The 27,949-nt window shown below is 45.3% G+C and overlaps 1 protein-coding gene and 1 pseudogene across 4 annotated transcripts in view; one reads left to right on the top strand and one right to left on the bottom strand.

The window, feature by feature from the left end:
- Positions 1-27,949, top strand: part of fbxo41 (F-box protein 41) — a 548,611-nt gene that overhangs the window by 509,250 nt on the left and 11,412 nt on the right. The gene's annotated exons all lie outside the window — the stretch shown is intronic.
- On the bottom strand, positions 5,309-5,484 carry LOC140483038 (U2 spliceosomal RNA; annotated as a pseudogene).

Below are 27,949 nucleotides of genomic sequence, written 5' to 3'. Positions count from 1 at the left end.
ACCCCAAGATCCCTCTGTTCCTCCACACTACCAAGAATCCTATCCTTAATCCTGTATTCAGCTTTCAAATTCGACCTTCCAAAATGCATCACCTCACATTTATCCAGGTTGAACTCCATCTGCTACCTCTCAGCCCATCTCTGCATCCTGTCAATGTCCCGCTGCAGCTTACAACAGCCCTCTATACTGTCAACGACACCTCCAACCTTTGTGTCGTCTGCAAACTTGCTGACCCATCCTTCAATCCCCTCATCCAAGTCATTAATAAAAATTACAAACAGTAGAGGCCCAAGGACAGAGCCCTGTGGAACACCACTCACCACAGACTTCCAGGCAGAATATTTTCCTTCTACTACCACTTGCTGTCTTCTGTTGGCCAGCCAATTCTGCACCCAGACAGCTATGTTCCCCTGAATCCCATTCCTCCTGACCTTCTGAATGAGCCTACCATGGAGAACCTTACCAAATGCCTTGCTGAAGTCCATATACACCACATCCACAGCTCGACCCTCATCAACGTTTGCAGTCACATCCTCAAAGAACTCAATAAGGTTTGTGAGGCATGACCTGCCCCTCACAAAGCCGTGTTGACTGCATTTAATCAAGCCATGCTCTTCCAGATGGTCATAAATCCTATCCCTCAGAATCCTTTCTAACACCTTGTAGATCACAGACATGAGACTTACTGGTCTGTAATTGCCGGGGATTTCCCTATTTCCTTTCTTGAAGAGAGGAATTACATTTGCCTCTCTCCAGTCCTCAGGTACGACTCCAGTGGAGAGCGAGGATGAAAAGATCTTCGCAAGTGGCGAAGCAATTGCATTTCTCGTTTCCCAAAGCAGCCGAGGACAAATCTGATCTGGGCCTGGCGACTTGTCAATCTTAATGTTTGACAAACTTTTCAGCACATCAGCTTCTTCTATCTCAATCCATTCCAGCATGCACATCTGCTCTTCAAAGGTTTCATTCACTGCAAAGTTCGTTTTTTTTCGTAAAGACAGAAGCAAACAACTTATTTAGGGCTTCCCCTACCTCCTCAGACTCCACACAGAAGTTCCCTATGCTATCCCTGATCGGGCCTACTCTTTCTTTGACCATTCTCTTATTCCTCACATAAGTGTAAAATGCCTTTGTGTTCTCCCTAATCCGTTCTGCCAAGCCTTTCTCGTGCCCCCTCCTGGCTCTCCTCAGACCATTTTTAAGCTCCTTTCTTGCCTGCCTGTAATCCTGTAGAGCTGAGCTTGACCTTAGCTTCCTCCACCTTACGTAAGCTACCTTTTTCCTTTTGACGAGAAGCTCCACCGCTCTCGTCATCCAAGGTTCCTTTATCTTACCACTTCTTGCCTGTCTCTGAGGGACATATTTATTCATCACTTGCAATAACTGTTCCTTAAACAGTCTCCACATGTCTATAGTGCCTTTACTGTGGAACAATTGCTCCCAATCCATGCTTCCTAACTCATGTCTAATCGCATCATAGTTTCCTCTTCCCCAATTAAATATCCTCCCATTTTGCCTTATCCTCTCCTTCTCCATAGCTATGTAGAATGTGAGGCAGTTGTGGTCACTATCACCAAAATGCTGTCCCACCACAAGATCTGATACCTGCTCCCGGTTCATTGCCAAGCACCAAGTCTAGAATGGCCTCTCCCCTCGTCGGCCTGTCAACGTACTGAATTAGGAAACCCTCATGAACACACCTTACAAAAACCGCTCCATTCAAATCTTCTGCTTGAAGGAGGTTCCAATCAATATTGGGAAAGTTAAAGTCACCCATTACAACAACCCTACTACGTCCACACTTTTCCAAAATCTGCCGAGCTATGCTTTCTTCCATCTCCCTGCTGCTATTGGGGGGCCTGTAGTAAACCTCTAAAGAGGTGACTGGTCCCTTGCTGTTCCTAATAATGGAATGAGCTGCCAGAGGAAGTGGTGGAGGCTGGTACAAATGCAACATTTAAGAGGCATTTGGATGGGTATATGAATAGGAAGGGTTAGGAGGGATATGGGCCGGGTGCTAGCAGGTGGGACTAGATTGGGTAGGGACATCTGGTCAGCATGGACGGATAGGACCGAAGAGTCTGTTTCCATGCTGTACATTTCTATGACTCTGTGACTCTATAATAGGAAAGGTTTAGAGGGATATGGGCCAACTGCAAGCAAGTGAGACTAGTTTGGGATTTTTGATTAGCATGAACAAGTTGGACTGACGGGTCTGTTTCTGTGCTGTATCACTCTATGACCCTATAAGTATTATGTGGAGATGCAGATATTGGATTGGGGTGGACAGGGTAAAAATCACACAACACCAGGTTATAGTCCAACAGGTTTATTTGGAAGCGCTAGCTTTCGGAGCTTTGCATCAGGTAGCTGTGGAGCAAGATCATAATACACAAAATTTATCGCGAAAGTATGGTGGTCTCTCAGCCCAGGATGGTGGTCCCTTGACCCAAGGATGGTGGTCGTTCAGACTAGGATGGTGGTCTCTTGGCCCAGAATGGTGGTCGCTCAGCCCAGCATGGTGGTTCGTGGCCCAGGATAGTGGTCACTCAGCCCAGCATGGTGGTTCGTGGCCCAGGATGGTGGTCTCTTGGCCCATCATGGCTGTCCCACCCCAGCATAGTGGTCTCTCGCCCTAGGATGGTGGTCTCTTGGCCTAGGATGGTGGTCTCTCGGCCTAGGATGGCAGTCACTCAGCCCAGCATGGTGGTCTCTCTGGCCTAGGATGGCAGTCACTCAGCCCAGCATGGTGGTCTCTTGGCCTAGGATGATGGTCTCTCAGCCCAGTGTATTGATCGTTCAGCCTAGCATGGTGGTCTCTCAGCACAGGATGGTGGTAGCTTGACCCGGCATGGTGGTCGCTCGGCCCAGTATAGTGGTCTCTTGGCCCAGGATGGGGGTCTCTCGACCCAGGATGTAGTCGCTCAACCCAGAATGGTAGTCTCTTGGCCGGACAAGGTGCCCTCTTGGCCTGGCATGGCATCCTCTTATCCTGGAATGGCAGTCTTCCAGTCCAGCGTGGCAATCTCTCGCTCCAGTGTGGGTGTACTGACGACCTGGCATGGCAGTCTCTCGGCCTGGCGTGGAGGTCTCTTGGCCTGGCATAGTGTCCTCTCAGCCTGGCATGGCAGTCTGTCAGCCCAGTGTGGTGGTCTCTCGGCCTGGCATGGCAGCCTCTTGGCCTGGTGTGGCAGTCCCTCGGCCCGGTGTGGCGGTCTCTTGGCCCGGTGTGGTGGCCTCTTGGCCCGGTGTGGTAGTGTCTCCGCCTGGCGTGGCGGCCTCTTAGCCCAGTGTGGCGGTCTCTCGGCCCAGTGTGGTGGTCTCTTGGCCCGGTGGTGGTCTCTCGGCCCAGTGTGGCGGTCAGCATGACCTCAGCGTGCTCTTCTGGCCTTGAGCTGAAAGCCGACACGGTCTGGAGACTGGGTGCTGGCATGGACTGGGTTGGAAGGACTGTTATTCTGAACTTTTATTTCTTCATTTTTCTAACTTTGGTTTGCCTAAAAATATGTACAGTAGCACCATGACATACGAACGAACCCGTTCACGTACAAATCGGTTTACGAACAGGATTGTACGTAAAATTTTGCTTCAACGTATGTACGAAATTCAAGGTACGAACGCAAAAAGCCCATGTGCAACCATGTGGTTTCATTGCTCTGCTTTGCTATGCGCTTGTTGAACGCAAAAGCTCTCAGGCTCTGCGTGATTTCATTCAGTTCGTCTTTGGCGTGTGCACTGTGTACAGCCATCCAAGCATTCTTACGCTATCCAAACAATGGTAAAAATTGATTCGGTTCGCGAACCGGGTCCCAGAATGGATTATGTTTGTAAGTCGAGGCGCTACTGTATTTATAAATCTGTACATTGGTACCTTTGTACCTAAGATGGTGCTGTAAGTGGTGATTTGTAAACTTGTCACCGCACTCATTTGAGTACATGTGAGAATAAAGCTAATTCTAACAAACAATTCTCTTCATTTTTTAGAAGCTTTCACTACCTGCTTTTATATTTGCTTTGTTTTATTTTGTAATTTATGTTTGCTGTTTTTATGACTTTTTAAGTAACCCTTTAGTGATCTTTGAAAGTTTCCCAACCTTCCAGTATGCCACTCACATTTGCAATATGGTATGCCTTAACTGTTGTCTTTATATTATCCTCAACTTCCTTTTTTAGGCAAGGATATTCTCCTTGCATACAATCTTACAACAAGAAATGGCACAGAAAGGTTTACCAGTATAGCCTGAATATTTTTAGCAAAAAAAATCAAACAACAGATTGCTGGCCTTTATATTGAGAAGACTGGAGTAGAACAATGCAAAAATTATGCTGCAACTGTACAATAACTCACATTATTTACTGATGAGCATTTATCTGATTAATCGCAGATCTGGCATACCCGCATATAAATCGGTCCATTAAATCCTCATTTATAGCTACACCCAGAATCCTGACCCTTACCTGCTCCTGGAGAGTGACCCACAGCCTTTAGCCAAATGATACAAAGTGCTTCCACCAGCCAACACAATGTCAAACATAGTCATTCATTATTCTGTCTGAATGTGACGTAATTCTGAAATGATGTGGAGATGCCCGTGTTGGACTGGGGTAGACAAAGTTAAAAATCAAATAACACCAGGTTATAATCTGGTGTTGTGTGATTTTTAACATAATTCATAAAAACCTGCACAAATATCTCATGGCAATTAGTGCTCGATACTGGGAAGGTGATGCCCTAGTGGTATTATTGGGGAAAAGTTGACTCTTAACTGCTCTCTGGCAGTTAGGGATGGGAAATAAATGCTGGACTACCCTGAGATGCCTTCATCTCATGACTAAAAGAAATTGATTTTGTTTTGGGGGCATGGTGGCTCAGTGGTTAGCACTGCTACCTCACAGCGCTAGGGACCCAGGTTCAATTCCCACCTCAGGCAACTGTCTGTGTGGAGTTTGCATAATCTCCCCGTGTTTGTGTGAGTTATGATAGCAGGCTGATTGTGTGACTGGAGCCTTATTACTTGGTGACATCTTGCAAAATGTCCAGATTGCAGAGGAGGAAGTGCTGGATGTCTTGAAACGGTTAAAAGTGGATAAATCCCCAGGACCTGGTCAGGTGTACCCGAGAACTCTGTGGGAAGCTAGAGAAGTAATTGCTGGGCCTCTTGCTGAGATATTCGTATCATCGATAGTCACAGGTGAGATGCCGGAAGACTGGAGGTTGGCAAGCGTGATGCCACTCTTTAAGAAGGGCGGTAAAGACAAGCCAGGGAACTATAGACTAGTGAGCCTCGGCGATGGGCAAGTTGTTGGAGGGAATCCTGAGGGACAGGACATACAGGAAAGGCAAGGACTGATTCGGGATAGTCAACAGAGCAAGCCCCCATTCCATTTCCCTGATCCAAATATCCATTTAATTTATGGTCCCCACATAAGAGACGTAACAGATATTAAACCGATAAGAACAGGTTTTCTTTGTCTCAAAAATATACTTTATTCATAAAATCACCAAAAGTACATACAAAGATTCTAAATTTTGTTGTGAGCACTATTTGCAGAGAAAAGGAGGTCACAGGCCTCCAGTTGGAACAACTCTCTACCACCATTCTCTTTCTCCTACTGTTGAGACAATTTTGTATCAAACTGGCTCGCTCTCCCTCAATTCCATGTGATCTAAACCGAATAATCAGTCTACCATGTGAAACCTTGCAGAAGACCGTGCTAACGTACATGGAGATAACAATGTGTCTGCAATTACATGGAAATCAACAAGGTCATCCATGGGAAACTGATAAAGACGTTAAAGCACTTGGGTTTCAGGGTAACTTGGCGAAAGTGAGGACTGCAGATGCTGGAGATCAGATTCAAACGTGTGGTGCTCTCTAGTTTCATTTTCCAGCAGCCCAATGTCCACTTTTGCCTCTCTTTTGCCGTTTATATATCTAAAGAAACTCTTACAGTCTTCCGCTATATTACTGGCTAACTTACCCTCATATTTAACCTTTAAGTAGAGTCATAGAGTCATAGAGATGTACAGCATGGAAACAGACCCTTCGGTCCAACCGCCCATGCCGACCAGATATCCCAACCCAATCTAGTCCCACCTGCCAGAACCGGGCCCATATCCCTCCTAACCCTTCTTATTCATATACCCATCCAAATGCCTCTTAACTGTTGCAATCGTACCAGCCTCCACCACATCCTCTGGCAGCTCATTCCATACACGTACGACCCTCTGCGTGAAAAAGTTGCCCCTTAGGTCTCTTTTATATCTTTCCCCTCTCACCCTAAACCTATGCCCTCTAGTTCTGGACTCCCCAACCCCAGGGAAAAGACTTTGCCTATTTACCCTATCCATGCCCCTCATAATTTTGTAAACCTCTATAAGGTGATGTCTCTGATCGTGTTTTCCGGGTCCTTAAGGGGGAGGGGGAGAAGCCTGAAGTCGTGGTCCATATTGGCACCAATGACATAGGTAGGAGGAGTGCTGAGGATGTTAGACAGGCTTTTAGGGAGCTAGGTTGGAAGCTCAGAGTTAGAACGAACAGAGTTGTTGTCTCTGGTTTGTTACCCGTGCCACGTGATAGAGAGTCGAGGAATAGGGAGAGAGAACAGTTAAATGCGTGGCTACAGGGATGGTGCAGGAGGGAGGGATTTCGGTACTTGGATAACTGGGGTTCTTTCTGGGGAAGGTGGGACCTCTATAAACAGGATGGTCTGCACCTGAACCTGAGGGGCACCAGTATCCTTGGGGGGAGGTTTGCTAGTGCTCTTGGGGGGGGTTTAAACTAACTCTGCAGGGGCATGGGAACCCAGACTGTAGCTTTAGGGTGCAGGACCTGGAGTGTAGGGAGGTTAGGAATATGGCATCAATCTTAAAGGAGGGTGCCTGTAAACAGAAGAGTGGCTTGAAGTGTGTATACTTTAATGCCAGAAGTATACGAAATAAGGTAGGTGAACTTGCAGCGTGGGTTGGTACCTGGGACTTCGATGTTGTGGCTATTACGGAGACGTGGCTAGATCAGGGACAGGATTGGCTGTTGCAGGTTCCAGGGTTTAAATGTTTTAGTAGGGTCAAAGGTGGGGGTAAAAGAGGGGGGTGTGTGGCTTTGCTTGTCAAAGATAGTATTACAGCGGTGGAAAGGAAGATGGACGAAGATTTGCCATCTGAGGTAGTTTGGGTTGAGGTTAGGAATAGGAGAGGTGAGGTCACCCTGTTAGGAGTCTTTAACAGGCCTCCTAATAGTCCTAGAATCGTTGAAGAAAGGATTGCGAAGATGATTCAGGAGAAGAGTGACAGTAATAGGGTGATTGTTATGGGAGACTTTAACTTTCCTGATATTAATTGGGAAAGCTATAGCTCAAGTTCGTTAGATGGGTCAGTGTTTGTGCAATGTGTGCAGGAGAGTTTCCTGACACAATATGTAGATAAGCCAACAAGAGGTGAGGCCATACTGGATTTGGTTCTGGGTAACGAACCAGGCCAGGTATTAGAACTAGAGGTAGGTGAGCACTTTGGGGACAGTGACCACAATTCGGTGATTTTTACTCTAGTGATGGAGAGGGATAAGTGTGTACTACAGGGCAAGAGTTATAGCTGGGGGCAGGGAAATTATGATGCGTTGAGGCATGACTTAGGATGTGTGGATTGGAAAAGTAGATTCCAAGGCAAGAGCGTAATTGATATGTGGAACTTGTTCAAGGAGCAACTATTGAGTGTCCTTGATAAGTACGTACCTATCAGGCAGGGAGGAAAGGGTCGTGTGAGGGAGCCGTGGTTTAATAAGGAGTTGGAATCCCTTGTCAAATGGAAGAGGGTGGCCTTTGTAAAGATGAGGCGTGAAGGTTCAATAGGGGCGATTGAGAGTTATAAGGTAGCCCGGAAGGACCTGAAGAGAGAGCTAAGAGCAGCAAGGAGGGGACATGAAAGGTCCTTAGTTGGTAGGATTAGGGAAAACCCTAAGGCTTTCTATAGGTATGTTAGGAATAAAAGAATGACTAGGGAAGGAATAGGTCCAATCAAGGATAGTAATGGGAAGTTGCGTGTGGAGGCTGAAGAGATTGGGGAGGCGCTGAATGAATACTTTTCGTCAGTATTCACTCAGGAACAGGACATTGTTGTCGATATGAATACTGAGGCACGAATAAGTAGAATGGATGGCTTTGAGATATGTAGAGAAGACGTGTTGGAAATTCTGGCAAGGGTGAAAATAGATAAGTCCCCTGGGCCTGATGGCATTTATCCTAGGATTCTCTGGGAAGCAAGGGAGGAGATTGCAGAGCCATTGGCCTTGATTTTTGTGTCCTCTTTGTCGACAGGAGTAGTGCCAGAGGACTGGAGGCTAGCAAACGTGGTTCCCTTGTTCAAGAAGGGGAGTAGGGATAATCCTAGTAACTATAGGCCAGTGAGTCTCACTTCTGTTGTGGGCAAAGTCTTAGAGAGAATTGTAAGGGATAGGATTTATGCACATCTGGATAAGAATAATGTGATCAAGGATAGTCAGCATGGTTTTGTGAAGGGCAGGTCGTGCCTCACAAACCTTATTGAATTCTTTGAGAAGGTGACTAAGGAGGTAGATGAAGGGAAAGCGGTAGATGTGGTATATATGGATTTTAGTAACGCGTTTCATAAGGTCCCCCATGGTAGGCTACTGCAGAAAATACAGAGATATGGCATTGAGGGTGAGTTGGAGGTTTGGATTAGGAATTGGCTCTCTGGAAGAAGACAGAGGGTAGTAGTTGATGGCAAAGGTTCATCTTGGAGTGCCGTCACTAGCGGTGTTCCGCAAGGATCTGTTTTGGGACCATTGCTGTTTGTCATTTTTATAAATGACCTGGAGGAAGGGTTAGAAGGTTGGGTGAGCAAGTTTGCAGATGATACGAAAGTCGGAGGAGTTGTAGACAGTGAGGAAGGATGTGGCAGGTTACAGCGGGATATAGATAAGCTGCAGACCTGGGCAGAAAGGTGGCAAATGGAGTTCAATGTAGCTAAGTGTGAAGTGATTCACTTTGGTAAGAGTAATAAAAAGATGGATTACTGGGCTAATGGTCGGATACTTGGTAGTGTGGAAGAGCAGAGGGATCTTGGTGTCCATGTACACAGATCTCTGAAAGTTGCCACCCAGGTAAATAGTGCAGTGAAGAAGGCATATGGCGTACTGGCTTTTATTGGTAGAGGAATTGAGTTCCGGAGTCCTGAGGTCATGCTGCAGTTGTATAAGACTCTGATGCGGCCGCATCTGGAATATTGTGTGCAGTTTTGGTCGCCATACTATAGGAAGGATGTGGAGGCACTGGAACGGGTGCAGAGGAAGTTTACCAGGATGTTGCCTGGTATGGTAGGAAGATCCTATGAGGAAAGGCTGAGGCACTTGGGGTTGTTTTCATTGGAGAAAAGAAGGTTTAGGGGTGATTTGATAGAGGTGTACAAGATGATTAGGGGGTTAGATAGGGTTGACAGTGAGAACCTTTTTCCACGTATGGAGTCAGCTATTACAAGGGGGCATAGCTTTAAATTAAGGGGGGGTAGATATAGGACTGATGTTAGGGGTAGGTTCTTCACTCAGCGAGTCGTAAGCTCATGGAATGCCCTGCCAGTAGCAGTAGTGGACTCTCCCTCTTTATGGGTATTTAAGCGGGCATTGGATAGGTATATGGAGGATAGTGGGTTAGTGTAGGTTAGGTGGGTTTTGATCGGCGCAACATCGAGGGCCGAAGGGCCTGTACTGCGCTGTATTGTTCTATGTTCTATGTAAGGTCACCCCTCAGCCTCCAACGCTCCAGGGAAAACAGCCCCAGCCTGTTCAGCCTCTCCCTATAGCTCAAATTCTCCAACCCTGGCAACATCCTTGTAAACCTGCCAGCAGTTGATGGTGATGAAGAGATGGTGGAGGCCTTAGTGATGATCTTTCAGGAATCACTAGAATCAGGCAGGGTCTCAGACTGGAAAATTGCAAACATGACACCCCTGTGAAAAAAAGGAAAATAAGGCAAAAGCTGGAAGATTACAGACCAATTAGCTGAACCTCAGTCATGGATAAGATTCTGGAATCCATTGTGAAGGAAGTGTATGATAAAATAGGGCAGAGTCAGCACAGTTTCATCAACAGGTGGTCATGCCTGACAACTCTTTGAGAATTCTTTGAGGAGGCAATGAGCAGGTTAGACAAAGAAGAGCCAATGGATGTTATCTCCCTGAACTTCAAGAAAACATTTGATAAGGTGCCGTACAGGAGGCTACTGAGTTAGGTAAGGGCCCATGGTGTTAGGGGCAAGGTGCTAGCATGGATAGAAGCTTGGCTACCGGGCAGAAAGCAGAGACTGGAGTAAAAGGGTCCTTCTCAGGATGGCAGCCAGTGACAAGTGGTGTTCTGCAAGGCTCAGTGTTGGGACCACAACTTTTCACTTTATACATTAACGATCGAGATGAAGGAACTGAGGGCATTCTGGCTAAGTTTGCAGATAATACAAAGATAGATAGAGGGACAGGTAGCATTGAGGAGGCAGGGAGGCTGCAGAATAATTTGACCAGGCTAGGAAAGTGGGCAAAGAAGTGGCAGATGGAGTACAATGTGGGAAAATATGAGGTCATACACTTTGGTAGAAAGAACAGAGGCATGGACTAACCTTAAAGAGTTCTTTGAGAAAGTTTCAAAAAACAGGTGGATGAGGGTAAAGCGGTTGATGTGGTGTATTTGAACTTCAGTAAGGCGTTTGATAAGGTTCCACATGGGAGGCAATTGTACAACATAAGGAGTTTCAGGATTGAAGCAGCTTTAACAGTTTGGATCAGAAATTGGCGAGCTGCAAGAAGTCAGAGGGTGGTGGCTGATAGGAAATGTTCGTCCTGGAGCTCAATTACCAGTGGTGTGCTACAAGGATCTGTTTTGGGACCACTGCTGTTCGTCATTTTTATAAATGATCCTGATGTGGGCATAGAAGGATGGGTTAGTAAATTTGCAGATGACATTAAGGTTGGCAGAGTTGTGGATAGTGCCAAAGGGTGTTGCAGGTTACAGAGGGACATAGATAAGATGCAGAGCTGGGCTGAGAAGTGGCAAATGGAGTTTAATGTGGAAACCGTGTGAGGTAGTTCACTTCAGAAGAAGTAACAGGAATGCAGAGTACTGGGCTAATGGTAAAATTCTTGGCAGTGTGAATGAACAGAGATATCTCAGTGTCCTGGTGCATAAATCCCTGAAAGTTGCCACCCAGGTTGATAGGGTTGTTAAAAATGCAAATGGTGTATTGGTGTTTATTGGTAGGGGATTGAGTTTTGGAGCCACGAGGTCATGCTTCACCTGTATAAGACACTGGTAAGGCCGCATCTGGAGCATTGTGTACACTTCTGGTCACCGCATTATAAGAAGGATGTGGAAGCTTTGGAAAGGATTTAGAGGAGATTTGCTAGGATGTTTCGTGTTATGGAAGGAAGGTCTTATGAGGAAAGGCTGAGGCAACTGAGGCTGGAGAGAAGGAGGTTGAGAAGTGACTTAATTGAGACATATAAGATAATCAGAGGGTTAGATAGGGTGGACAGTGAGAGCCTTTTTCCTCAGATGGTGAAGGCTAACACAAGGGGACATAGCTTTAAATTGAGGGGTGATAGATTTAAGAGAGAGATCAGGGGTAGTTTCTTTACTCAGAGTAGTAGGGGTGTGGAATGGCCTGCCTGCAACAGTTGTAGACTCACAATTGTTAACGGCATTTGAATGAGCATTGGACATACATATGGATAATAATGGAATGGTGTAGGTTAGATGGGCAGCAGATAATTTTCACAGCTCGGTGCAACATCGAGGGCCAAAGGGCCTGTACTGCACTGTAATGTTCTATGTAGATGGATGAGCACTTGAAGTATCATAACATTGCAGACCAATGCCAGAAAGTGAGACTAATGTCGATTTAGAGTATTTTTGGTGGGTATAGACTTAATGGGCTGCAGGTCCTCTTCTATACCATATGATTCTATGATTTCTAGGTGTAATTGTATAATTGCAGCAAGGCACCCCTGCTCCTGTACTCGAATCCTCTCACTTTGAGGGCAAATATACCAACTGCCTTCTTTATTGCCTGCTGCACCTACACGCTTACCTTTGGCAACTGGTGTATGAGGAGACTCAGATTTCATTACACATCCCCCCTCACAATTCACAGCCATTCAGATGATAACCCATCTTGGATTTATCCATGTAGAATTCTACTTTGTAGAATCATAGAAAAGTGCAGTACAGAAGGAAGGAATTTGGCCCATCCTATCTGTACTGGATTCCAAAAAAAGCTACACAGCTAGTCCCATTCTCCAGCCATCTAATTTCATCCCTTTTAAATATATACCCACTCTTTTTTTTGAAACCTTCTATGAAATTCACCTCCACCACTCTCCCAAGCATTGCATTCCAAATCCCAACAACTAACTGACTAAAGAAGTTACTCTTCATCACTCTCCTAGCTTTCTTGCTGAAAACTTTGAAATTATCACCCGAGTAACTGACATACCAACTAGTGGAAAAATAATCTTTTTTACACTATCATGAATTATTCACCTGCCATACATTTACCTATTAAGGGTTTCCTGACAATGCCATATTTGTAGTTAACATTCAAACCTTTAATGGATAACTTGGCCAGTTTTCCTTGCAAGAAAATGGAACTGCTGATGATTTTCATTTTTAACATTTCACTTTTTGCTGTGTTTGTTAACAAAGATGTATTTGTTTTCTCTCTACTCACTACTGGGTTGTGCAAAGTTCTTCTATCTGTTAAATAGCTTGGAAAGATTCAGGTCAATAGTGATGTGCAAAATATAGATATTAATTTTCACACAACAAAGTTGCTATCTGGAATATGTGCTCAGTTTTTTGGGACTTGGAGGTGCCGGTATTGGATTGGGATGGACAAAGTTAAAAATCCTACAACCCCAGGTTCTAGTCCAACAGGTTTATTTGGAAGCAGTAGCTTTCGGAGCGCTGCTCTTTCATCAGGTGGTTGTGTGGAGTGATGCTTGACCAGGTGACTGTCTTGAAAAATGCACAGCAGGTCAAACAGCATCAGAGGAGAAAGGGAGTCAATGTTTCAGATCACAAGTAAACCTGTTGGACTATAACCTGGTATTGTGTGATTTTTAACTTTGTACATCCCAGTCCAACTGGGGTGTACCGGCATCTCCAAATCAAGGGAGGGTGTGCAGCCAGAAGTCGTGGTACACATTGGCACCAACGACATAGGTAGGAAGAGGGTTGGGGAGGTCATTCAAGAGCTCAGGGAGTTAGGCTGGAAGCTAAAAGCTAGGACAGACAGAGTCATCATCTCTGGGTTGTTGCCGGTGCCACTTGACAGTGAGGCAAGGAATAGGGAGAGAGTGCAGTTGAACACGTGGCTGCAAGGATGGTGTAGGAGGGAGGGCTTCAGGTATTTGGACAATTGGACTGCATTCTGGGGAAGGTGGGACCTGTACAAACAAGACGGGTTGCACCTGAACCAGAAGGGCACAATATCCTGGGGGGTAGGTTTGCTAGCACTCTTCGGGGGGGTTTAAACTAATTTGGCAGGGGGATGGGATCCGGACTTGTAGTCCAGCAAGTAAGCTAGCTGTGTGTCAGGATGTCCAAGACTGTAGGGAGGCTGTGGAGAAGGTAGTACTGACAGGGAATACTTGCGGACACAGAGATGGGCTCAAGTGCATATACTTCAACGCAAGGAGTATCAGAAATAAGGTGGGTGAACTTAAGGCGTGGATCAGTACCTGGGACTACGATGTTGTGGCCATCACGGAAACGTGGATAGATGAGGGACAGGAATGGCTGTTGGAGGTTCCTGGTTACAGATGTTTCAGTAAGATTAGGGAGGGTGGTAAAAAAGGAGGGGGGGTGGCATTGCTAATTAGAAATGGTATAACGGCTGCAGAAAGGAAGTTTGAGGGGGATCTGCCTTTGGAGGTAGTATGGGCTGAAGTCAGAAATAGGAAAGGTGCAGTCACCTTGTTGGGTGTTTACTATAGGCCCCCCAATAGCAGCAGAGATGTGGAGAAACAGATTGGGAAACAGATTTTGGAAAGGTGCAGAAGCCACAGGGTCGTAGTCATGGGCGACTTCAACTTCCCAAATATTGATTGGAAGCTCTTTAGATCAAGTAGATTGGATGGGGCAGTGTTTGTGCAGTGTGTCCAAGAAGCTTTTCTAACTCAGTATGTAGATGGTCCAACCAGAGGGGAGGCCATATTGGATTTGGTACTCGATAATGAACCGGGACAAGTGATGGGCTTGTTAGTGGGTGAACATTTTGGTGATGGTGACCACAATTCTGTGACTTTCACCTTGGTTATGGAGAGAGATAGGTGCGCACAACAAGGTAGATTTTACAATTGGGGGAAGGGAAATTACGATGCTGTAAGACAGGATTTGAGGAGCATAAGTTGGGAGCATAGGCTGTCAGGGAAGGATGTGGTGGAAATGTGGAACTTTTTCAAGGAGCAGATACGACGTGTCCTTGATATGTATGTACCTATCAGGCAGGAAAGAAATGGTCGTGTGAGGGAGCCTTGGTTGACGAGGGAGGTTGAATGTCTAGTAAAGAGGAAGAAGGAGGTTTACATAAGGTTGAGGAAACAGGGTTCAGACAGAGCAGTGGAGGGATACAGGATAGCCAGAAGGGATCTGAAGAAAAGGATTAGGAGAGCTAAGAGAGGGCATGAAAAATCCTTGGCGGATAGGATCAAGGATAACCCTAAGGCATTTTATGCATATGTGAGAAACCTGAGAATGACGAGAACAAGGGTAGGTCCGATCAAGGACAGTAGTGGGAGATTGTGTATTGAGTCGGAAGAGATAGGAGAGGTCTTGAACAAGTACTTCTCTTCAGTATTTACGAACGAGAGTGACCGTATTGTTGAAGAGGAGAGTGTGAAACGGACTGGTAAGCTAGAAGAGATACTTGTTAGGAAGGAAGATGTGTTGGACATTTTGAACAACTTGAGGATAGACAAGTCCCCCGGGCCTGACAGGATATATCCTAGGATTATGTGGGAAGCAAGAGAGGAAATTGCAGTACCGTTGGCAATGATCTTCTCGTCTTCACTGGCAACGGGGGTGGTACCAGGGGACTGGAGAGTAGCGAATATTGTGCCCCTGTTCAAAATAGGGAATAGGGATAACCCCGGGAATTACAGGCCAGTCAGTCTTACTTCTGTGGTAGGCAAAGTAATGGAAAGGGTACTGAGGGATAGGATTTACGAGTATCTGGAAAGACACTGCTTGATTAGGGACAGCCAGCACGGATTTGTGAAGGGTAGGTCTTGCCTTACAAGTCTTATTGAATTCTTCGAGGAGGTGACCAAACATGTGGATGAGAGTAGAGCAGTGGTTGTAGTGTACATGGATTTTAGTAAGGCATTTGATAAGGTTCCCCATGGTAGGCTTATGCGGAAAGTCAGGAGGCATGGGATAGAGGGAAATTTGGCCAATTGGATAGGAAACTGGCGAACCGGTCGAAGGCAGAGAGTGGTGGTAGATGGTAAATATTCAGCCTGGAGCCCAGTTACAAGTGGAGTTCCGCAGGGATCAGTTCTGGGTCCTCTGCTGTTTGTAATTTTTATTAATGACTTAGATGAGGGAGTCGAAGGGTGGGTCAGTAAATTTGCAGATGATACGAAGATAGGTGGAGTTGTGGACAGTGAGGAGGGCTGTTGTCAGCTGCAGAGGGACTTAGATATGATGCAGAGCTGGGCTGAGGAGTGGCAGATGGAGTTCAACCCTGCCAAGTGTGAGGTTGTCCATTTTGGAAGAACAAATAAGAATGCGGAATACAGGGTTAATGGTAGGGTTCTTAGTCAGGTGGAGGAACAGAGGGATCTTGGGGTCTATGTACATAGATCTTTGAAGGTTGCCACTCAGGTGGATAGAGTTTGTAAGAAGGCCTATGGAGTATTATCGTTCATTAGCAGAGGGATTGAATTCAAGAGTCGTGAAGTGATGTTGCAGCTGTACAGGACTTTGGTTAGGCCACAGTTGGAGTACTGTGTGCAGTTCTGGTCGCCTCACTTTAGGAAAGATGTGGAAGCTTTGGAGAGGGTGCAGAGAAGATTTACCAGGATGTTGCCTGGAATGGAGAGTAGGTCGTACGAGGATAGGTTGAGAGTTCTCGGCCTTTTCTCGTTGGAACGGCGAAGGATGAGGGGTGACTTGATAGAGGTTTATAAGATGATCAGAGGAATAGATAGAGTAGACAGTCAGAAACTTTTTCCCCGGGTACAACAGAGTGTTACAAGGGGACATAAATTTAAGGTGAAGGGTGGAAGGTATAGGGGAGATGTCAGGGGTGGGTTCTTTACCCAGAGAGTGGTGGGGGCATGGAATGTGCTGCCCGTGGGAGTGGTAGAGTCAAAATCATTGGCGACCTTTAAGCGGCATTTGGATAGGTACGTGGATGGGTGCTTAATCTAGGTTAGAAGTTCGGCACAACATCGTGGGCCGAAGGGCCTGTTCTGTGCTGTACTGTTCTATGTTCTATAAACTAATCACATTGTTGTTGCATTGCTTACGTCTCCAGTTACTTCAATGCTGCTGCTAATTGATTGCTGTAAAACAGTAGCTCAGACATCTACATACTGTACACATTAACATCAAAGAAACTGCTTGAGATTATGCCACTTTGGGTGCAATCAATTCACTGCATCAACGTACTGCCTGAAATTGTCCTGGTTAGGTTCGATTTCTAGTTTCCAATTAATTACCAAAATCCTTGTTGTAAAATTACGAAACGCCAGTGAGGTAGAACAGAACATTACAGCATAGTACAGGCCCTTTGGCCCTCAATGTTGTGCCAACCTGTGGAACCAATCTGAAGCCTATCTCTCCTACACTATTCCATGTTCATCGATATGTCCAGTGACCATTTAAATGCCCTTAATATTGGTGAGTCTACTACTGTTGCAGGCAGTACTATGTCCCCTCGTGCTAGCCATCACCATCCAAGGGAAAAGGCTCTCACCGTCCACCCTATTAAACCCTCCAATTATCTTATATGTGTTAAGTAAGTCACCGCTCAACTTTCTTCCCTCTAACGAAAACAGCCTCAAGTCCCTCAGCCTTTCCTAATAAGACTTTCCATCTACTCCAGGCAACATCCTCGTAAATCTCCTCTGAACCCTTTCCAAAGCTTCGACATCCTTCCAATAATGCAGTGACCAGAACTGTACACAATCCTACAAGTGCGGCCGCACCAGGGTTTCATAGAACTGCAGCATGACCTCATGGCTCTGAAACTCAGTCCCTCTACCAATAAAAGCTAACACACCGTATGCCTTCCTCACAACCCTACCAACCTGGGTGGCAACTTTCAGGAATCTATGTACATGGACATCTGCAAATTTACTAACCCACCTTCTATGCCCTCATCCAAGTCAATTATAAAAATGACAGACAGCAGCGGCCCTTAAACAGGTCCCTGCAGTACACCACTAGTAACTGAACTCCAGGTTGAACATTTCCCATCAACCACTACCGTCTGTCTTCTTACAGCTAGCCAATTTAGAACATAGAACTTAGAACAATACAGCACAGAACAGGCCTTTCGGCCCTCGATGTTGCGCCGACCTGTGAACGTTTCTCAGCTCGTCCCCCTACACCATCCCAAAATCATCCATGAGCTTATCTAAGGATTGTTTACATCTCCCTAATGTAATTGAGTTGACTATCTTAGCAGGTAATGCATTCCACGCCCTTACCACTCTCTGTGTAAAGAACTTGCCTCTGACATCTGTCTTAAATCTATCACCCCTCAATTAGTAGTTGTGCCCCTCGTACAAGCAGACGTCATCATCCTAGGAAAAAGTCTTTCTCTGTCTACCCTATCTAATCCTCTGATCATCTTGTATGTCTCTATCAAATTCCTCCCTTAGCTTTCTTCTTTCCAATGATAAAAGACCCAAGTTTCTCAGCCTTTCCTCATAAGACCTTCCCTCCAGATCAGGCAACATCCTGGTAAATCTCCTCTGCATCTTTTCCAATGCTTCCACATTCTTCCTGTAATGGGGTGACCAGAACAGTACACAATATTCCAAGTGTGGCCGCACCAGCATTTTGTATAGTTGCAGCATGATATTGCAGTTCTGGAACTCAATCCCTCTACCAATGAAACCTAACACACCGTATGCCTTCTTAACAGCACTATCCACCCGAATGGCAACTTTCAGGGATCTATGTACATGGACAATTAGATCCCTCTGCACATCCACACTACCAAGAATCTTTCCATTGACCAAGTACTTTGCCTTCCTGTTATTCTTCCCAAAGTGCATCTCCTCACATTTAGCTGCATTGAACTCCATTTGCCAGCTCTCAGCCCAATTCTGCAGTTTATCCAAATCCCCCTGCAACCTATAACATTCTTCCAAACTGTCCACTACTCCACCGACTTTAGTGTCGTCTGCAAATTTACTAATCCATCCACCTATGCCTGCGTCTAAGTCATTTATAAAAATTACAAACACCAGTGGTCCCAAAACAGATCCTTGTAGTTCACACTGGTAACTGGATTCCAGGCTGAATATTTTCCATCAACCACCATTCGCTGCCTTCTTTCAGAAAGACAGTTTCTAATCCAAACTGCTAAGTCACCCTCAGTCCCATACCTCTGCATTTTCTCCAACAACCTATCATGTGGAACCTTATCGAAGACTTTACTGAAGTCCATATACACCAAGTCAACTGCCCTACCCTCATCTACATGCTTGGTCACCTTCTCAAAAAACTCAGTGGGGTTTGTGAGACATGACCTGCTCTTGACGAAACCATGTTGACTATCTGAAATCAAATTGTTGCTTGCTAGATGATTATAAATCTTATCTCTTAGAATCCTTTCCAAAGCCTTTCCTACAACAGAGGTAAGGCTCACTGGTCTATAATTACCTGGGTCATCTCTGCTGCCCTTCTTGAACAAGGGCACAACATTTGCAATCCTCCAGTTCACAGGTACTAAACCTGTAGACAATGATGACTCAAATATCAAAGCCAAAGGCTCTGCTATCTCCTCCCTAGCTTCCCAGAGAATCCTCGGATAAATCCCATCCAGCCCAGGGGACTTGTCTACTTTCACTCCTTCTAGAATTGATAACACCTGTGCGTAACTAACCTCAATCCTTTCTAGTCTAATATCTGGTACCTCATTTTTCTCCTCTGCAATATTCTCCTTTTCCTGAGAAAACACCGATGAGAAATATTCATTTAGCACCTCTCCAATCTCCTCAGGATCCACACTCAACTTCCCACTTTTGTCTTTTGATTGGCCCTATTCGTATCCGAATCATCCTTTTATTCCTCACATACAAAGCTTTAGGGTTCTCCTTTATTCTATTTGCTAAAGACTGCTTTTGTCCTCTCTTTGCTCTTCATAACTCTCTCTTTAAATCCTTCCTAGCTGATCTGCAAGTCTCCGTCGCCTCATCTGTATCAGCTTGCCTCATCAACATATAAGCCTCCTTCTTCTTCGTAACAAGAGATGCAATTTCTGTCGTAAACCATGGTTCCCTTACCTTATCACTTCCTCCCTGCCTGACAGGGACATACCTATCAAGGACATGCAATATCTGTTCCTTAAACCAGCTCCACATTTCCATTGTCTGCATCCCCTGCATTTTGCTACTCCATTCTATGCATCCTAATTCTTGCCTAATTGCATTATAATTGCCCTTGCCCCATCGATAACTCTTGACCTGTGGCATGTACCTATCCCTTTCTATTGTAAACTGAACGTAACAGAATTATGGTCACTCTCTCGAAAGTGCTCACCTACAACTAAATCAAACGCCTGGCCTGGTTCATTACCAAGCACGAGATCTAGTGTGGCCTCCCCTCTTGTCGGCCCTTCGACATACTGTGTCAGGAAACCCTCCTGTACACATTGGACAAAAACTGATCCATCCGACGTACTAGAGATATAACATTTCCAATCAATGTTGGGGAAGATAAAGTCCCCCATAATGACCACCCTGTTCCTTTCACTCCTACCGAGGATAATGTTCTAATCCTCTCTTCCACATCCCTGGAACTCTGCAGAGGCCTATAAAAATCTCCAAGAAGCGTGACCTCTCCTCTCCTGTTTCTAACCTCAGTCCACACTACCTCAGTAGACGAGTCTTCATCAAAGGTTCTCTCAGCCACCATTATACTATCCTTGACTAACAAGGCCACGCCTCCCCCTCTCTTCCCGCCTTGCCTGTTTTTAATGAAGCATCTATTGCTCACCCTGCTCTATCCATGTCTCTGAAATGGCCACAATATTGAACTCCCAGGTACCTATCCATGCTGCAAGCTCACCTACCTTATTTCGGATACATCTGGCGTTGAAGTAGACGCATCTCAAACCATGTCGCTGTCTGTCAGCATATTCCTGTGACCCTGAAATCCTGTCCCTCTACTTCCTACTCTCATCCTCCTGTGCACTGCAGCTACACCTCCAGTTCCCATTTCCCTGCTGAGCTAGTTTAAACCCACCCGAATAGCACCAGCAAATTTCCCACCCAGGATACCCATCTGGTTCAAGTGAAGACCATCCTGTTTGTACAAGTTCCACCTTCCCCAGAATGAGCCCCAATTATCCAAAATCCTGAAACCCTCCCTCTTGCACCATCCTTGAGGCCACATATTCAGCTGATATCTGCCCCTATTCCTTGCCTCGCTATCTCGTGGCACGGGTAACAATCCAAAGATGACAACTCTGTTTGTTCTAGCTCTCAGCTTCCACCCTAGCTCCCTGAAATCCTGCCTTACATCCCTATCCCTCTTTCTACCTATGTCGTCGGTATCTACATGGACAACGATTAGAGGCTGGCCACCCTCTCCCTTCAGGACCCCAAAGGTATGATCCGAAACATCACGGACCCTGCACCTGGGAGGCAACACACCAACCGCGAGTCTTGTTCATTCCCTACAAACCTTATCTGAGCCTCTAAGTATTCAGTTCCCAATGACTAACACTCTCCTCCTTTCCCTCCTTCCCTTCTGTGCAACAGGGGCGGGCTCTGTGCTAAAGATCTCTGTGTCCTGGTACATAGACCCTTGAAAGTTGCCACCCAGGTTGACAGGGTTGTTAAGAAGGCATACAGTGTTCTAGCTTTTATTAATAGAGGGATCGAGTTCCGGAACCATGAGGTTATGCTGCAGCTGAACAAAACTCTGGTACGGCCGCACTTGGAGTATTGTGTACAGTTCTGGTCACCACATTATAAGAAGGATGTGGAAGCTTTGGAAAGAGTGCAGAGGAGATTTACTAGGATGTTGCCTGGTATGGAGGGAAAGTCTTACGAGGAAAGGCTGAGGGACTTGAGGCTGTTTCCATTGGAGAGAAGGTTGAGAGGTGACTTAATAGAGACATATAAGATAATCAGAGGGTTAGATAGGGTGGACAGGGAGAGCCTTTTTCCAAGTATGGTGACGGCGAGCACGAGGGGGCATAGCTTTAAATCGAGGAGTGATAGATATAGGACAGATGTCAGAGGCAGTTTCTTTACTCAGAGAGTAGTAAGGGTATGGAATGCTTTGCCTGCATCGGTAGTAGATTCGCCAACTTTAAGTGCATTTATGTTGTCATTGGACAAGCATATGGACGTACATGGAATAGTGTAGGTTAGATGGGCTTCAGATTGGTATGACTGGTCGGTGCAACATCGAGGGCCGAAGGGCTTGTACTGCGCTATAATGTTCCATGTTCTACAGAGACCTCGGCCCAACTGCTTGCCCCGGTAAGTCGTTCCCCCCGAACAGTATCCAAAACAGTATACATGTTTTTCAGGGGAACAACCACAGGGGATCCCTCCACTGACTGTTTTTTTCCCCTTTCGAACAGTTACCCAGCTTTCTTCTTGCCTAGGAGTAACTATTTCTCTGTAACTCCTATCTATCACAGCCTCTGCCCCCCGAATACTCCAAAGTTCATCCAGCTCCTGCTCCAATTCCCTAACACAGTCTTGGAGGAGCGAGAGTTGGGTGCACTTCCTGTAGATGTACTTGGATGGGACACTATTGGTGCCCCTGACCTCAAACATCCTGCAGGAGGAACATTGCTCTCCCTGCACTGCCATCCCTGCTCGTCCCCTAGTCACAAAGTAAAAAAGAGATGCTTACCTGATATATCCCTGGTCTTTAAGGTTAGAGGAGGTGGTTGGGTGGGAGGCCCTACAAAAGTATGGTCTCGGGTGGAGAAAACACTGACTTATATAGCAATAAGAAGTCCCTCCTTTCCCAGAAACCTCTGCTCTCTGACTTCAAATTTAAAAGCACAAATCAGTGACTCACCACTCCCGGTGAATTTGCTAAATCACCCTCAATCCTAAGCCTCTGTATTTTCTGAAATAGCCTATCGAGGAAACCTTATCATACACTTTACTGTAATCCACTTCCACCGCATCAACTGCATTCCCTCATCTGCCTGTTTGGTCACCTTCTCAAAGAACCAAAGAATCCAACAAACTTTAATTGAAATACATGAACAGCTCAAAAGGACCCACAGTTGGAAAAGGACCAAAGCACCAACAATAAGTTGTAAAAAAAAAATTGCTTGTGGGATATGGGTGTTGTTGGCTAGCCAGTATTTATTGCCCATTCTAAGTTGCCCTTCAGAAGGTGATGGTGAGCTGCCTTCTTAAACCACTGCAGTCCATGTGCTGTTGGTAGACCCACAATGCTCTTAGGAAGGGAATTCCAGAATTCTGACCAGCGATAGTGAAGGAACAGCAATATATTTCCAAGTCAGGACAGTGTATTACTTGGAGGGAAACTTGCATGGGGTGGTGTTCCCATGTAGTTGCTGCCTTTATCCTTCCAGATGGAAGTGGTCAAGGGTTTGGAAGATGCTGTCTAAGGATTTTGAGTGAATTGCTGCATTTTGTAGATACAGGTAATTCAGTTGCATTCCTTTGCAACCTCACACTATAGAAAATCATGCTGTAGAAGATTGGTAACAGAAAGTGACTATGCCCATTCAGTAGAAAGTTCGCATTATCGAACAACATCCACAATTCGTCAATCGTGTTATCACCAATTTGCGCTGACAAAATACATGTTATAGCAGAGCAACCTGTAGTACACAATACTGCTACTGAGTATTGGTCTTGAGGGAATGGATGCTTGTGGATATGGTGCCAATCAAGCGGGTTTTGAGTCAAGCTTTTGAGTTTTGTTGGAGCACCCAGGCACCTAAGGTGGAATATAGACTACTTTCTTTTATCCAAATAGTGGTGAGAATGTGGAACTCACAGGTTGTGGTCAACAGAAATAGCATAGATGCATTTTTAAAATTCATTTATGGGATGAGGGCAGTACTGGCTAAGCCTGTATTTATTGCTCATCCTAGATTTCCTGGAGGGCAATTAAAAGTCAACTGCATTGTTGAGAGTCTGAGTCACACACTGGTCAGACCAGGTAAAAATGCAGTTTCCTTCCCTAAAGGATATTAGCGAACCAACTGGGTTTTTCTAATACTCATGATTAGACTCTTAATTCCAGATGTATTGATTGAATTCAAATTCCACCATCTGCTAGAGTGAGATTTGAGCCTAGGTCCCCAAAACATTGCCTGAGTCTCTTGATTAACAGTTCAGGAGTAATGCCACTACACCATCACCTCCCCTTTAAGGAAGGCCAGATAAGCATGAGAGAAGTGAGGGAGAAGAGTCTAGAAGGCTACTTCGATATATTTAAATGAGGGATGACAGGAGGCTTGAATAGACCATAAACACAAATGGGTCAATTGGCCTGTTCCTATGACATAGATCCTTTGTAATCTTGTAAATAGGGCACTCGGGATGTGAAATAGCTTGCGGTACAATACCTCAGGTTCCAGCATGTAGCAGAAGAGTGGCAAGAGATTGGTGTAACTTGGCAAGCCTGTCAGGTTTCAATTATAACTCTGTTGATATGTGATTTTCCAAACTGGTTAGTGCTAGTGTAAAAGCTGTTATTTCTCTCAAACTCACAAGCCGAGAGTGGAGCCACAATGTCAATGGAAAGCTGGTTAGTTTAATTGATCTGGTAATTCAGTGTTTTAATGGAAAACCACACTTGTATAAAGGGGCAGCCAAACAGAATAAATACCCCAGGCAACACTGCTGGTCAACATGAAACGTGAGCATTTCCTATTCTGGTCTATTTTGACTGGCACCTCTGTAGTCAATGCTGCTGAGCAGACATACACAGGAGTGGCAGGTCTAGCCTCCTACAGCCCAGTTCAATCAGTTGAATAGAAGTACATGCCCACTGCACCTTATAACAATCTTGAACATGATGCTTGAAAGGTTAGGCAAATCAGATTCAAGAATAGCTTTCAAAGGGAACATTTGCAGGGATGTAGGGAAAAGGCAGGGTAAGGGGACTAGTTACTTTTTTTCTAAAAGGCAACCACCTTCTGTGGTTTTCATCAGTGAGACAGAGCTCAGGAGTGGAAAAGATAGCTGTCATTGTAAAGCTTCATCAAAAGGTTATTTTAGTGTCTGAGTACTGATCAAAAACAAAAAGACAACATTTAATCTGCTGAATTCAGTTCTCTCTTGAACACAACTTAATTGAATCTATCATGTTATGTTTTTGTTCAGAGTGGGTTCTTTCTTGATCATATGATTTATTGAGCTGTGTCTCTTGATTAAACTTAAAATATAAGCCATAAGTACTAATTTAACCTGGAGCAGTGTTTTGTAGAGGAATAAGACAGGGCTATTTCCTGGGTCTGAAAGAAACAAAAATGGCCTTGAGTAGAGTGATATGCTCTTTAGATTAGATTACTTACAGTGTGGAAACAGGCCCTTCGGCCCAACAAGTCCACACCGACGCGCAACCCACCCATACCCCTACATTTACCCCTTACCTAACATTACGGGCAATTTAGCATGGCCAATTCACCTGACCTGCACATCTTTGGACTGTGGGAGGAAACCGGAGCACCCGGAGGAAACCCACGCAGACACGGGGAGAACGTGCAAACTCCACACAGTCAGTCGCCTGAGGCGGGAACTGAACCCAGGTCTCTGGCGTTGTGAGGCAGCAGTGCTAACCACTGTGCCACCTCTTCTTGTCGGATGTGGGAGTTTAGGGAAAGTTTACGGGTTACTGAGGATTATATCTGCAATAAATGCCGTTGGTTGCGAATCCTATCAGATCAAATAAATCAGTTGGAGAGGTAGTTAGAGGCAATGAGGAATTTACAAGAGCAAGGGGATGTGATGGATGGCAGTTATAGGAAGGGGGAAACTCTCAGATACAGTCACATAGATGGGTTAACTCCAAGAAAGGTAAGAGAGGGAGGCAGGTAGTGCAGGAGTCTTCTGTGGCTATCCCCATTTCAAACATGTATGCTGTTTTGGAATATGTTGGGGGTGATGAATTTTCAGGGGAACGTCGCACAAACAGCCAAGTTTCTGGTATTGAGACTGGCTCTAATGCAATGAGAGGTACATCGTGTTCCAAGTGATTGTGTTAGGGGACTCTCTAGACCGAGGTACATACAGACATTTCTGTGGCCAGCAGTGAAAAATCAGAATGGTGCATGGCTTCCCTGGTGCCAGGATCAAGGATATCTCACAGGGGGTGCAGAATGTTCTCAAGGGGGAGAGGCACCAGTAGGAGGTCATTGTACACGTTGGAACCAACAACATAGGAAGGGAAAAGGTTGAGGTTCTGAAGAGAGATTACAGAGAGTTAGGTAGGAATTTAAAAAGGAAGCCCTTGAGAGTAATAATATGCTATGAGCTAGTGAGGGGAGGAATAGGAGGATAGAGCAGATGAATGCATGGCTGAGGAGCTGGTGTGTGGGAGAATGATTCACATTTTTGGATCATTGGAAACTCTTTTGGGGTAAAAGTGACCTGTACAAGAAGGACAGATTGAACCTAAATTGGAAGAGGATTAATATACTGGTAGGGAGATTTACGCGAGCTGCTCGGAAGGACTTAATCCAGTAAGGTGGTGGTTGGGGGGGGGGGGGGGGGGGGGGGGGTAGGTGGGACCCAGGGAGATAGTAAGGAAAGAGATCAATCTGAGACTGGGAGAGTTGAGAACAAAGGCGAGTCAGTCAGGGCAGGCAGGGACAAAGCAGAGAGGAAGGTAGGACTGATAATTTAAACTACATTTATTTCAATGCAAGAGGCCTAATGGGGAAGGCAGATTAACTCACAGCATGGTTTGGAATATGGGACTGGGATATCATTGCACGTACAGATGGACAGGACTGGCAGCTTAATGTTCCCGGATACAAATGCTACAGGAAGGATAGAAAGGGAGGCAAGAGAGGAGGGGGAGTGGCGTTTTTGATAAGGGATAGCATTACAGCTGCACTGAGGGAGGATATTCCCAGAAATACATCCAAGGAAGTTATTTGGGTGGAACTGAGAAATAAGAAAGGGATGATCACCTTATTGGGATTGTATTATAGACCCCCTAATAGTCAGAGGGAAATTGAGAAACAAATTGTTAGGAGATTTCAGTTATCTGCAGGAATCATAGGGCGGTTATGGTAGGGGACTTTTCAAACATAGACTGGGGCTACCATAGTGTTAAGGGTTTAGATGGAGAGGAATTTGTTAAGTGTGTACAAGAAAATGTTCTGATTCAGTATGTGGATGTACCTACTACAGAAGGTGCAAAAGTTGACCTAATCTTGGGAAATAAGGCGGGGCAGGTGACTGAGGTGTCAGTGGGGGAGCACTTTGGGGCCAGTGACCATAATTCTATTAGTTTTTAAATAGTGATGGAACAGGATAGACCAGATCTAAAAGTTGAAGTTCTAAATTGGAGAAAGGCCAATTTTCATGGTATTAGGCAACAACTTTCGAAAGCTGATTGGAGGCAGATGTTCACAGGTAAAGGAACGGCTGGAAAATGGGAAGACTTCAGAAATGAGATAACGAGAGTCAAGAGAAAGTATATTCCTGTTAGGGTGAAAGGAAGGGCTGGTAGGTATAGGGAATGCTGGATGACTAAAGAAATTGAGGGTTTTGTTAAGAAAAAGAAGGAAGCATATGTCAGGTATAGACAGGATAGATCGAGTGAATCCTTAGAAGAGTATAAAGGCAGTAGGAGTATACTTAAGACGGAAATCAGGAGGGGAAAAAGAGGAGATGAGATAATTTTGGCAAATAGAGTTGAGGAGAATCCAGAGGGTTCTTACAAATACATTAAGGACAAAAGGGTAACTAGGGAGAGAATAGGGCCCCTCAAAGATCAGCAAGGCAGCCTTTGTGTAGAGCCGCAAGAGATGGGGCAGATACCAAATGAATATTTTGCATCAGTATTTACTGTGGAAAAGGACATGAAAGATATAGAAAGTAGGGAAATAAATGGTGATATCTTGAAAACTGTCTATATTAGAGAGGAGGAAGTGTTGGATGTCTTGAGAAGCATAAAGGTGGATAAATCCCTCGGACCTGATCAGGTGTACCCTAGAACTCTGAGGGAAGCTAGGGAAATGATTGCTGGGTCTCTTACTAAGATATTTGTATCATCGATAGTCAAGGTGAGGTGCCAGAAGATTGGAGGTTTGCTAACGTGGTGCCACTGTTGAAGAAGGATGGTAAGGACAAGCCAGGGAACTATAAACCAATGAGCCTGACATCGGTGGTGGGCAAATTGTTGGAGGGAATCTTGAGTGACAGGTTGTACATGTATTTGGAAAGGCAAGGACTAATTAGGGATAGTCAACATGGCTTTGTACGTAGGAAATCATGTCTCACAATGTTGATTGTGTTTTTTGAAAAAGTAACAAAGAGGATTGATGAGGGCAGAGTGGTAGATGTGATCTATATGGACTTCAGTAAGGCGTTCAACAAGGCTCCCCTGGGAGACTGTTAGCAAAGTTAGATCTCATGGAATACAGGGAGAACTAGCCATTTGGATGCAGAACTCGCTCAAAGGTAGAAGGCAGAGGGAGGTGGTGGAGGGTTGTTTTTCAGACCGGAGGTCTGTGACCAATGGAG

The sequence above is a fragment of the Chiloscyllium punctatum genome, chromosome 1 (genome assembly GCF_047496795.1).
Source record: "Chiloscyllium punctatum isolate Juve2018m chromosome 1, sChiPun1.3, whole genome shotgun sequence".
Lineage (NCBI taxonomy): Eukaryota > Metazoa > Chordata > Chondrichthyes > Orectolobiformes > Hemiscylliidae > Chiloscyllium > Chiloscyllium punctatum.
The sequence above is the reverse complement of the archived record's forward strand: the minus strand, read 5'-3'. Positions and strand labels throughout refer to the sequence as shown.